Source organism: Marmota flaviventris, unplaced genomic scaffold, assembly GCF_047511675.1.
Source record: "Marmota flaviventris isolate mMarFla1 unplaced genomic scaffold, mMarFla1.hap1 Scaffold_44, whole genome shotgun sequence".
Lineage (NCBI taxonomy): Eukaryota > Metazoa > Chordata > Mammalia > Rodentia > Sciuridae > Marmota > Marmota flaviventris.
Genome location: NW_027288268.1, coordinates 399090 through 413008, shown reverse-complemented (window position 1 = coordinate 413008; position 13919 = coordinate 399090).

Below are 13919 nucleotides of genomic sequence, written 5' to 3'. Positions count from 1 at the left end.
AGCCCCTATGTGGCACTCATGTCATGGTGTGGAAACAGAACTGGAAACAGAACATAAGAAGCTACCTCTTCAGTGGCATCTTCCTCTGAGCTGTTGGCCCTGCCATACCTAAATAATAATGAAGACTATGTTTTAAAACACACACACATTTTATTTCTTGGAGATTTGAAATTGGACTTTGCAGATGCTCTAGTGTTTGAGATCAGCTGATTGATAGGCTGCCTCTTCCTCTCCCCTTCAAACCGAGTGGTGTGCATATTATCTCATTTCTATAGTAGAATTTTGGTACCAGAGATTGAAAACTTTGGGCCCAGCAGCCCACCACTGGAGGGCATGTCAAAATAGCATCCAAGGCAGTGTCCTCCACAGAGGGCATAATGGCGTGGAAGCCGCAGGAACTGGCTCAAAATTGCAGGAGGGCAGCACGGTGAGTTTGAAAATTGATTAGCAGAGGGGGCAGTCTGAGCGCAGATCCCCCCTCTCTCAGCCATTTGGCAGTGAGTGTCGAGCTGCAGAGGCCCATGCCTAAGCAGGCAAGTGGTTTGATGCTCATTCTTTTCAGCATAGGGTATGGGTGGCTGTGAGTGGTTAGGGCAGTGGCTGAGCGTTTGTCCTTATCAATTTTTCAGCCCCATGAACTGGCAGTCTGGAGTGGAAGCGGGGAAAACTGTCCAGACCCCATCTCCATGGTCCCCGTGTGGCACCTGAAACCCTGTGGCACCTGAGACATCAGTCAAAAGCATAGCAAGAGGCAGTGGGCTGCAAAGTTCAGTCCCAGTTGCCAGGGATGCTGGGCGCTCCAGCTGCACCTGTTCCCAGCACCAGAACAAGGTAGGTGGGTCTGGAGAAGCGCACTGCCACAGGCTCCTGAGCCTTTCCATGGGCCCAGGCCAGGCAGGCTGGGGTGGGCGCAGGCCTGAGGTGTCTCCTTGGTGGGCTCCAGTGGGCACAGGCCTAGAGTGGCTTCTCAGTGGGCTAGGGTGGGGACAAGCCTTTTGCACCTCCTCGGTGGGCTTGGGCGGGCACAGGCTGGGGTTATCTTTTAGGTGGGTGCAGGTCTGGGGCACTTCCTCCATGGCTTCAGGAGGGCACAGGCCTGGGGTGCCTCCTTGGTGGCTTCAGGAGGGCACAGGCCTGGGGCGCTTCCTCAGTGGGCTCAGGCCTGGGGCATCTCCTTGGCGGCTTTAGCAGGGCACAGACCTGGGGCACCTCCTCGGTGGCTTTATCAGGACACAGACCTGGGGCACCTCATCGGTGGCTTCAGGAGGGCACAGGCCTGGGGCACTTCCTCAGTGGGCTTAGGCCTGGGGCACCTCCTTGGCAGCTTCAGCAGGACACAGGCCTGGGGCACCTCCTTGGTGGCTTCAGCAGGACACAGGCCTGAGCCACCTCCTCAGTGGCTTCAGCAGAGCGCAGACCTGGGGCGCCTCCTAGGTGGCTTCACAAGGGCACAGACCTGGGGTGCCTCCTTGGTGGGCTTGGGAGGAAGCAGGCCTGGAGCACCTCCTTGGTGGCTTCAGGAGGGTGCAGGCCTGGGGCAACTCCTTGATGACTTCAGGAGGGTGCAGTCCTGGGGTGTCTCCTTGGTGCCTTCAGGAGGGCGCAGGCCTGGGGCACCTCCACAGTGGGCTCAGGCAGAAGCAGGCTTTGGGCGCCTCCTTGGTGGGCTTGGGCAGAGGCAGGACTGGAGAACCTCCTTGGTGGCTTCAGGATGTCACAGACCTGGGGCGCCTCCTTGGTGGCTTTAGGAGGGTGCAGGCCTGGGGTGCCTCCTTGGTGGCTTTAGGAGGGTGCAGGCCTGGGGTGCCTCCTTGGTGGGCTTGGTTGGAGGCAGGCCTGGGGAAGCCTCCTCAGTGGGCTCAGCTGGGCACAGGCCTGGGGCGCCTCCTTGGTGGTTTCAGGAGGGTGCAGGGCTGGGGCACGTAATCAGGTGGAGGCAGGCCTGGGGTGCCTCCGCCATGGAATCTGGTGGGTGCAGGCTGGGGTCTCCTCCTCAGGGGCTCTGGCAAGTGCAGTCTGGGTTCACTTCCTCGGTGGGCTCTGCAACTGAGATATCTAGAAACTGCACTGTGTTTGCAGCTTCCCGAGAGGAAAAAAAAAAAAAAAAAAACACACACATGCAATGTTTAAGGAGCAAAATGGAGTGCAATGTGGCCAGAAGGATAAGGGCAAGTTTGAGGAAGAGAATAGTAAGACAAGAATTCCAACAGTCAGTAACCAAATCATATATGGCAGTTGCCATGGAAAATATTATTTTGAATTTTTTAAATTGCAATTTTTTGACACTTAAAAAACTTTTATTTTCACTAAATTAAATCCACATTAAAACATTCTGAAAAGGTACAATTTTTTTTTTCATTTTTAGCAAAGTATTATAAAACATAAAGACCCCAAAGATAGAAGAATACTTGACCTTTATAATTGAAAATCAAATTAACAGTATATTAAATATTTACAAAACTCTCTTTTAAAAATACTTATACAGTTACATGCAATTTTGTAGAAATTACAAAAGAATGGCTAAAAAATGGAAGAATATTCCTTCATTCCTAAAAAGAAAGCATGTCCAATAGAAGCTGCAAAGGTTTCATTCTTAGCACCAATGCCTTATCTCTGCACATGGGAGAAGTGATACACGTGGCCACCATTCCTTCCTCTATGTGAGAAGGGATTTGTCCTGGCCCTTTGGCCTCCAACAGCACAGTAAATGGTTTTATAGAGTACTGCAAGAGTGGACCACATGCCTCATATAAATTCAGCCCTGGGACTGTTCAGCAATAGCCTCATTAGACTCCATTGCTTTCAGTTTCACCTGACTTGTTACTTGCAAATCATCTGTGCTTTGGAAAGGATGGCCATCGCTTCTCGGCCTTTTGGCTAAGATCAAGTGTGGAAAGGATGGCCAGCCCTGCTCAGGATCCACAGGACCATCCTTAGAGAGGAGGCTGAACAGGGAGATCATTTCCCTCACAGCCTTTAGGAAAGGCCAGCAGTTACCAGGATAGGAGACTAGCATCAGACAACACCATGGAGGTTGGCTGCAAACACACTACCCTGAATGAAGAAAGGCCGCAGTGGTGTGAACAAGCTAACTCCCTTAGAGTTAGCAGACGGTGCTGGCTTTTTAATACCCTGTCACATATGTATGTTCAAGAAAAATCTTTTGTCTTTATTTTTATTTTAACTGATAGCTCCCATTTCCTCAGTGCTCATTAGCAATTAGAAGTTTTAATGTTAAACACTTTCCAATTTTTGATATTACCATGGAATAAAAATTAGAAAATAAGCTGAAAATTGAGTATTTTGCTTAAAAATCAGAAAGATACACTTAAAACATAAGTCCATCCCAACACTGTTCTACCTGGGATTGTACATTCCTCTGTCCCCTTCAACACATGGCAGGCTATGAAGGCAGGTTCTGAAGAACACAGCACCATGCAAACCCATCTGGTTCTGGGTAGCAGGACAGGATGGCTCCCGCAGGCCAGGATGCTGTATCTTCAACTGATTATGAAGTATTCTAGTGAAGTGAAAGATGCTTTGGGTGCTTACTGACTGGTTACATTTGGAGAAAGACTCATTAGCAGTAACTCTGCTAGTCAAGGTCTGCTCATCCAATCCGAGTATTGTATAGGCTTGTGGGTGGGCAAGATTCCCTTTGCATCTACTTCTCATGTTGAGTCACTCAGTTCCTGACTGCACAGCCTCGCACCACACATTTACATTCAGAGAGGACCAGAGATTTTCTGTGGCTGAGACATAGCCACTGCTAGGTCAGGACTGATACACTGCACTCTGAATATCACACTTGAGATGGAAGTTTTATTTTAATTTTTGTTACATTAGGGTTAACCCCTAATATTTATCAAAACAGTATTAAGTGTAACAACATTTTCATTTCACTATAATGACACTAATACTTAATAAGATTTTATTCTTTTGCTATGAGACAATTTGAATTAGGCTTTATTTAAAATATTTCTTTGTTTAAAAAAAAACAACAAATTGAAACTTTAGCTTTCAGCACATATCCAGCCATTGTGATAGCCTTCTACTATTCTTGAACACAACAGGACAAACTCCAATCTGGTGCTCTCTAAGGCAAAGTTGTGTCAGCTCTTGATATTTGATTTTTTTGTAATGTTGGATTAAGCGATCCACATCACTGTTACTTCCAGAACTATGTGTAATACTGTGTACCATGAATAAAGATGAATACAGAGGTCAATTCTGAATAGCAAAGAAGTAAAATTCTACTAAAACAATACTACAAAAATTTACATAAAAGTCTTTCATAAAAAAATGTAAAAAAAAAAAATCTGCTTTATGTTCCTTGAAGTCAGGAAAAGGATCTAAAATTTGAAGCCTCATAGGAGTATTGCAAGTTCAAACCCAGCCTCATCAATTTAGTGAGGCCCTAAATAACTTAGAAAGATCCTGTCTCTAATAAATAAATATGTATACTTAACACTGAGCCACTCAGTGTTTAAGTGTTCCTGAGTTCAGTCCCTGGTACCATAAATAAATAAATATTTTTTTTCTAGGTAATGGTTATAACTTTCAAGTTTGTGCTTAGATATAGATGGAACACCAAGTAGGAAGAAGAAAAACAAAAACATTTTTTTTTAAGGAAGTATTATGTGTGCGTTTAGAAGAATGCTATTTCTGTATAATACCCTTAGTGTACGGAGCATGTGTTTATCTCCCCAAAGGAACACTTTTATTTCTCTATGGTCCTTTCCCAGTATTGATTTCTAGATGTTTTAGTCAGCTTTTTCTCTGGTGTGACTAAGAGACCTGACAAAAACAGTTCTAGAAGAGGAAAATTGTATTTGGGCCTCACAGAGATCTCAGTCCATAGACAACTGGCTCCAATCCTCAGGGCTTGAGGGGAGGAAAAACATCACACCAGGAGCTGAGGTGGAGCCAAGTGGCTCAAGACACAACACTAGGAATCTATGATGTGGAGGGGAGGAGAGGAGAGGGGAGGGGAGAGGGTAGGGAGAGTGTGCATGCCAGAGAGCAAGCACACACTTAACACAATAAAGACAAAATATGTGCCTCAAATTCATGTCTCCTGGGAACACTCTTTCTCCAGCCACACCCTAACTGCTTTCAGTTACCACTCAGAGATTAATTTACTACTTGGCTTAAGGCTTTTATAACCCAATTGTCTCACATTTAAACCTTCTTCTATTGTCTCACACATGAGGTTTGGGGGGACACATTGGTAAATCATACCACCGGATTTGAAGAAAAAGAGTCTGCTTGTATCAATGTCAAGGATAATTCTATTATAATATTTTTATATTCTCCCTTTAAAAACTGAACGCACACAAGAAAGATTATGAAACTAATATTGATTCAATTATTCTCCACATTTCTAATTAATAATTATTTCTACTAGTTCAGAGCAGCCCTTAGAGTTCACTAAATCAAGGAATTTTATATCATATTGGATAAGGAAAGCTATTTATAACCATTATACTAGGGCTGATAAGTCTTAATCCAGGAAATATGCAAAGGTTAAAATGCAGAATTAGTATGTTTTGACAATAGCCAAATTCTGTGACAACAAAATAAATGAAGCTCCACTGGAAAGACAGAAATGAGGCTTGGGCCCTGTGCAGGGTGGAAAGAACCCAGGTGTCATATACTCTCCCATCAGCTAAGTTTTCTTACCCACAAAGGGAGAAATGTTCTGTCAACCAACTGTCCTCTCTACATGAAGAACCACTTGTGAAGCTATCTCTTATTCATATATGTATTCCTAGTGCTGGTTAATATTGGGGCTTCAATGAATGTTCACTGAATCTGCTTGAGAGGAGGTGCTCTCTTCTATGAGCAGGGATGTTTCCTTAGGACTCACTGTAACTTGGAGGACATCACCTTCTATTTACCTATGGTCTGATTCTGAGATTAACACCTCAACTTCTGGCTACCAATTTGACATTTCACCTTCTATGTATTAAGAATGGAATGCATTGGATAAATGATGTGAGTGTTCTGGTTGTGATGTATTGTTTTCATATATCAGCCACCTGTGAAATGAGTAATTGAATATTTTAAAATGCTGAGGTTGGGCAAAGGCTCAGCACCTGCAGTGCCCCTCTGGACAGATTGGACTCTGAAGCCAGATGGCCCAACTTGGGATCCTGACCTTGCAGCTTCCTAATTGTGACCTTGAGCAATATATTTTTTTTTTACTTCTCTGCACCTCATCAGGAAAATGACTGATCCTAGTACTTACCTTATAGGGTTGTAATGAGGATGAAATGAGCTGACCTATAAAAGCACCTACAGTAGTATCTGATGACCAAGCAGAAGGCATGAAAGATGCCCAAGAAGGCATGAAAGATGCCAGTGTTGATTATAATGATGATGGGGGTGAAAGACAGTGGGGTGTGTGGCTGCTGCAGCCTGATCTGTCTCCTCTTGAAAAAATCCACTGAGATCCACTACAGACAGGGGCAGAGAGGGTGTTCAGCAGCTATTTTCTGGATGAGAAAGGGCATATAGGAGTGGCTGAGAAGAACCTAACAGCACACAGCAGCAGGGGCCTGGGGTCCAGCTGGGACTTCCTCCCTCATGGCTTCCCCTCCACATATTTCATCTTGTCCCAGAGCAACACTCTGCTCCAGCACCTTCAAAGGGAATCTGTGGAGCAAACTTTGGCGGGGGGTGGGGGGGCGTGTTCCATGTAATTCACGCTTTGTTTGTCTTTTCTCCCTCTTCTCCTTACAGGAAAGAACAGCTGGAGTCAGCCGCCAGGTGAATTTCTGATTATAAATTCCCTTCTCCCCACCACTGGGTCAGGGTACACGGTCCAGTTCTCCCAGTATGCTTTGGTATGGTGGGTGGCCCCCGTGTGGCCATGCTTGTCACAACATAGAGTCTCTGGGGTCACTTTTGCTGATGATGGCATTTCTCCTCCATTTTCATGCAGACATAATCAGAGAAACTTAATGGGAATCATAGCAGCAGCCACTTACTATCCTCTGGGCCAGATTTTGTGCCAGGAATTCTCTCTGTGTTGCCTCCTTTGGTCCATAAAACCCCAGTATAAAATAAGCTTTGATATCCTCCCTGGTGGATGAGGGGAGTGGGGTTCAGAGAGGTTGAATCATTCCCCCTGGTTTACACAGTGAATGTGTGGCAAGACTAAAATCCAAAGTCTGGCAGTTCTGAATATTAAGAAGTTATTTCCATTACATGGAGTTTCATTTGCTTCTTGGCCTCACACATGGAACTTCAGAAAATGAATCAAGACCATAATGCATGGTTCCCACACCTGCAGATGCTTCCCAGCAAACAGTCCTCACTGCAGGCTGCTGCAGAGACTGCAGGAGCCTCTGGGTTCTAAGCATTTCTCTAACCCTCCTCCTTCTCCCTCTCAGAAGAGGCCCCAATGACAGGGAAACCATGGACCCTGCTACGGATGGTAAAGAAAGGCCATCTTGTAAATACCACTGCAAACTGCTTATGTATTTATAAATATAAATAATTACACACACATTATTATTTGTTGGAAAACCACTTACAAGGTCTCACAGTAGACTTTTTAAAAAATTGTATTTTACTATTCCTTTTAGCTATGTATGACAGTAGAATCCATTTTGACATAGTTATACAAGCATGAAATATATTCTTGTATCTTAAGCCAATGCTGTGCTCCTAGAGCTGACAGAATTTGGGCAGAGGAGGTGACAGGAACTTGGACTGCTTGCAGGGAACCATTTGAGAACACTGGCCTTTGAGAACCTGTGATTGGACAACCTTGACCCTTGAGTGATCTGCATGGTGCTCTCCCCATACATCATCCTGTTTGGAAGAAACCATTGCAGTCAGAACCATCAATTTCCCTGCAGAAATATATGTCAGGCTTTCCATGAATGTGTATGTATAGTGAATGGAGAGTTTCTTGCCTGCACCTAGCTTGGACTGTAGAGGTCATTGGGGGTGGACTGTAGAAGAGGGCTAGATGAATTTTGATGACAAGGTCAGAGAACATTTTCTAGAGAAAATGCAGCAGCTCATGACTCACAGAGGCAGAGTGGGAAGAAAACCAGACTACTCATCTAGATAGATTTATACAAACTGAGAATCCTTGAGGAGACAGGCTCACCTTATATCACACAGCACATGAGCAGCAGAGGTTATATGATCCAGGTCTCAAGACTCCCTCCAGCATATTCTTGATTTTCATTCCCTCCAGACCAATGAGGTCTTCATTCATGCATAAGTTCACACTGCCTTTGGAGTCTTTTCTACATAGACATAAAGATCACATTCCCAAAACTGATTATCCATATATAGAATAAGACCAGACCCTCATCTCTTACACTGCACAAAATCCACTTAAAATGGATCAAGGAATTGGACCAGAAACAATGCAACTCCTAGAAGAAAACATAGGGTCAACACTCCAGCATGTAGGCACAAGCAACTACTTCCTCAATAGGACCCCTAAAGCTCAGGAAATAATGCTTTGAGTAATAAATGGGATAGCCTCAAATTAAAAAGCTTCTGCACAGCAAAATAAACAATTGGGAATATGAAGAGAGAACCTACAGAATGGAATGAAATCTTTGTTAGCTACTCTTCTGACAGAGGAGTAATATTCAGAATGTATAAAGAACCCAAAAACTTAATGCCAAAAATCAAATAACTCAATTAATAAATAGGCAAATGAACTAAATAGATACTTTTCATAAAAAGTGAAAATTTCTAAAATATTTTAAAAATGTTCAACATCATTGGCAATCAGGGAAATGCAAATCAAAACTACTCTGAGAATTCATCTCACTCTAGTCAGAATGGCAGCCATCAATAGTACAAAAAATAATAAATTCTGGAGAGGATGTGAAGAAAAAGGAACACTTTTACACTGTTGATGGGACTGTAAATTAGTACAGCCATTATGGAAATCAAAATCCAGGATCCTCAAAAGGGTAGGCAGGGAACCACCATATGACCAGCTATATCACTCCTCACTATTAATCTTAAAGACTTAAAGTCATCTCACCACAGTGATACATGCACGCACATGTTTATAGCAAGACAATACACAATACTCAAACTATGGAACTAGCCTAGGTGTTCATCAGTAATGAACAGATAAAGAAAATGTGGTGTATAGACACAATGAAATCTTATTCAGCCATAAAGAAGAATGAAATTATGACATTTATAGGAAAATAAATAGCACTGGGGAACATAAGTTAAGCAAAATAAGCCAAACATAGAAGGTCAAGGGCCATATGTTTTCTTTCGTATATGGAAGTTCAAGAGGAAAAAGAAAAGAGCAGTAGGAGGAAATCTCATCAAAATCAAAGGGAGACGAGTAGAACAGAGAAAAGTTACCAGGGGGAAGGAGGAAAGAATGGAAGGATAAATACTGGGGAATAATATTGGCCAAATTATGTTATTATATTGTGTGCATATGTATGAATGTGTAATAATAAATCCCACCAATATGTACAACCATAACACACCAGCAAAAAATATGGAAAAAAGAACACATTCCAAGATCTAGTGCGGTCTTGGAATGTGTTCTTTTTGAATGTTGAATGTTTTGAGATTAGCATTAAGAAGCACTGGAAAATAATATATAAATCCCCAAAGCTCATCTCAGTTCATGTAAAAGAATAAAATAAAATTTAAAAACACCGCACAAACCTTTTTTTTCTTTTCTTTTTTTTTTTTTTTTTTTTTGTGGCCCAGGAAATTGTATCCACTATTTTCACAAATGTAGTAAGCTTTCCACTTCTTCTGTGAGAAGAGGATTATTTACCAAGATAATGATGATAGCCAGCATTTATTAAACGCTTCCTGCATCCCAGACAGTGGGCAAAGTACTTTACAAGCATTACTGCATTTAACTCTTCGTCAGCTGTGTGAAGTACAGGCTCACTGTCTTTATTCTGCTTGTGAGGAAGCTGGAGACCAAAGAGCACAAGTTATGTGTCCTGGGTCACATGGTTCACCAGGATGTCTCTTCCCAAAGGTCATGACCTGAGGTACCATGCTGAGCATCCAGATGTACTGGGCAGGGGAGTGTGCTAGGCCCAAAATAACTAGGCAGAGGCTCTGCCTAGCAGATGTGGAAATGGTTTATTCACACAGTGTGTTAATATATGACAGAGAGAAATACAACATGACTTTGGAGCAGATGAGGAGTATCTAATTTCCAAGGGGGAACACTTGTACATAGGTTTGCAGATAGGAATGAGGTTGTCTGAGGAGGTGAAAAAGGGCACTGCAGACAGGTGGACTTGTTTGTGTGGGAGGACCCTTTGGGAAGGAGAAAGGGCTTGGTGAAGATAGAAAGATGGAGCCACTTGGAGGTGTAGCAGGGCAGGTAGGCAGGGGCCAAGAGGGAAGATGGCCTGAAAAGTAAATGCCAAAGCCTCTTCTTCCTTGGTGGGCATGTTTGCCTTCTCTATGTGCTCAGTTCACTTCCTGCCTTATCCACCATTGACATCTTCTCTGCCTATTTGCTATTCACCAAATATTGGTCAGGAAGGCAGCTCCAAAAATTTTGACTTCAGCTTAGGGAAGATGGAGCTGGTTGAATATTGGAGTTTATCTAAATGTACCCTGGGCTGGTTATTCGTGGGGTCCTTCAACCAAACTGCTGTGAACAGTGCAGGATGAGATAGAATAGCCCCAGAGGGAGCAAGAAATAAGGGGTGCCCATTGCTTATTCTCATAGTCATCTGTTTATTTACTTATTTATACAATATTTCTTAGTGACTTCTATTTACCAGGCTGCAGGCAGGATGTGTCACAGATAACATCATGTGTAACAGTCCCCAAGCCTCTATGAAGCAGTTGTCAGGCCCCTGTACCAGATGAGGACCTGGTGCTCAGGGAGTGCAGGAGTTCTTAGCAGGGTTGGCATTCCCACCTGAGCCCCGCAGCCCCACCCTAGGACCTCCCTCCACACAACCCTAGGCTGCAAAGGCAGAAGCCCACAGCTGTGGCAGTGACACTGGCTTCTCAGAACACAGAGTGGTCCCAGGCCCACAGGGAACTGATGGAACACCCATACACATTCACCCTCTCATGAGACCCTATTTTGTGCTAAGCCCCATGTAGAGTACTGGAGAGGAAGCCAATGACTGGAGCCTATTTATGTGGGAAAATATGCAATATGACTCTCCAGATATCTTCACACAGAAATCACTATTTCTTATGCCAACTAGTGCAACAGCACAGAGGGTGGGAAAAAGAGGGAAGAAATTCATATCTATTTATTTTGGGGGAGGGATATATTGGTGATTGAACTCAGGGGCACTCGACCAGTGAGCCATATCCCCAGCATTATTTTGTATTTTATTTATAGACAGGGTCTCACTGAGTTGCTTAGTACCTTGCTTTTGCTGAGGCTGGCTTTGAACACATGACCCTCCTACCTCAGCATCCGAAGCTGCTGGGATTACAGTCGTGCACCACAAGAAATTCATATTTAAAGAGCACCTACCATGTATCAAGTTCTTTGTCAAATATTTGACCAACATCGTCTCATTGCAACCCAATGGAACAGGGAATGCTTACCTTTATTTTACAGATGAGGCTCCTGAGGGTCAGGAACAGCATGGCTTGGCCAATGTCAGCCAGATGGGAAGGATAGACCTGGCCTCAAGTGGAGGTGTTATTTTGTACCAGGAGCTGATATTTTGTACCAGGACAACTGTATATTTGTTATCAACTACTTTTTGTGCCAAGAACTTTTGTGGCAGTCTGGCAAAACTCACGGATTCTTTCTGAGAATACTTATTTGAATCCATAAATAAAATATAATATGCAGTTATAAAAGAAACTGGTTGTTAAGTATTAAATAGAGTTAAATACTTAAAAATTTGAACTGTCAAATACATGCTTCATTGTGTTGTACTAAAGGACAAGACCTAGTGGCAGGTTGAATACTATGATAACCTTGAAGCTGCCATGAGCATAAACAATACCTTGAACTAATAGGACATAAAATTATCTATAATTTCTTTTGTGGGCAGTTATAGGCATTGGGGATATTGATGGAGTTTGTTACCTGCATTTGTTAATTGAAAGAGATGATAAATTTTAGTTAAAGGCTAGAATCTTAAAGGTATCATTTTCCACCCAAGTTCCTGGACCCCCTAGAATCTGTCTGTGGATAGCAGGTTAAAGGTGCCACTTTATGGCTTTATGTTATTTAGTTCTATTCAAGGGGCATTTGATAAGGATCTGCCTGTGTAAGTCATATTTTGCACCACAATGTGGTAAAAAAGGAAAGACAGAAAGTCATTGATACAGAAGGGAGAGACATGAAGAAGCAACGAATCTTTTCAGCATGAACTATGAGACAGGAACCTCCCAGTAGCCCCTCTCATCCACAGGGGATGCATCCAAGATCCCTATGGATCCTGAAACAAGGTGGTGCAGAGCCTGACATACACTGGGTGTTTTTTGTTTTTTACATATACACCCACACCTAGGATAAAATTGAATTTACAAATTAGACACAGTAAGAGATGAACAGCAATAACAGATAATAAATATTTATAATAATAGGATAAAATAAAAGTTATGCAATGTGCATGCATTCTCTCAAAATATCTTAATCCTTCATTGCACTCTAGTAACATTTTCAGATAGTGGTAGACAGCAGATAGCTGAAACTACAGAAAGGGAAACCCTAGAGGGGTGGACGCCCTTACTGTATCTTATGTGCACCCCACTTTAACATAGGAGGAAGCTGGGTCCAGAGAGTTGAGGAGCTCTCCCAAGATGTGAGGCTGTGCACTGGTGCCCAGCATGTGAGCCCCAACCTGTCCTACACTGGGCACTACTCCCCATCAGCCTTGGAGGAGGACATTGAGTCTTTATGGAGGGATGGGAAGTTACAAGAGCCTGAACTTAAGGAGGAAAATTGTTCACTTTTGCTTATTTTGTAGCCAAAAGCTGGGTCTCTTGGATCGGGTTCGCCTTTCTAATCCTCGTGGTAGCAATACTAAAGGAAAGCTATTTACCCCTCTGAATGTAGATGCCATAGAAGAAAGTCCTTCTAAAGAGCCAAAGCCTGCTGGCTTAAACAATAAAGAGTGCTTCCGCACCGCCTTCCGCATGAAAGCCTACACTTTCTGGCAGAGCTCCCAAGGTAAGGGCCTCCTGTCCCCCTGTCCTCTGCCTGTCTCCCCGACTTCTGCTCTCCTGAGCACACCTCCTCCCCACCTCCCCTCCTCTCCTTTGAAGAACTCTTGAGTCCCCAAAGTGCCTCTCCCTTCCCTCCTTCTCCCTCATCTCATTCATGCATCAGGGCTCATAGGACAGGAGGCTCCTGAGTTAGCTGCTTTCCTGGCTGTCTCCAGGGAGCTGGGGGCAGGTTGCCATGGTTTCTGAGGTGGCCCTGAAGGGCAAACAGCTTTGCAGGTCAATTTGAAGGCAGAGACCAGTTGCACAGCCATCTGCAGATGGACACCTCAGTACCCAGGTCTGGGGGGAGGAAGAGGGGTCAGAAAAGCCCCCCCTGTGTTGAGGAGCCATAGGAACAATGGCCTTGTATGCATCTTCTACTCATGAAGAGGGAGGGCCAGCAGGAAAGCAGTGACTTCAGTGTCTGAGGCCACTGGGTCCTTCACTCTCACCATATTGCTGGGTACTCTCTGAGACCTGTGAAGTGTGAATGGCACAGATAGTGACTTCCCAAGGTCACCAGGACAGTCCGACAGAGAAAGAATCCCACTTCAGATCTATCAGACTTTGAGGCCCTCAAAGGTGTCCATTGCTGTCTCATGGGACCTCTTGGGTCCTGTGGGACATACTTTGCCCACTTCACATGCCCTCCCCAGCCCTCGGGCCTCTAACTCAAACTTCTGGACAAGAAAGGGGGTGCAAGGAAGGGTGGGTGCTGTGGCAGCTGGAGGCCACAGTGCAGC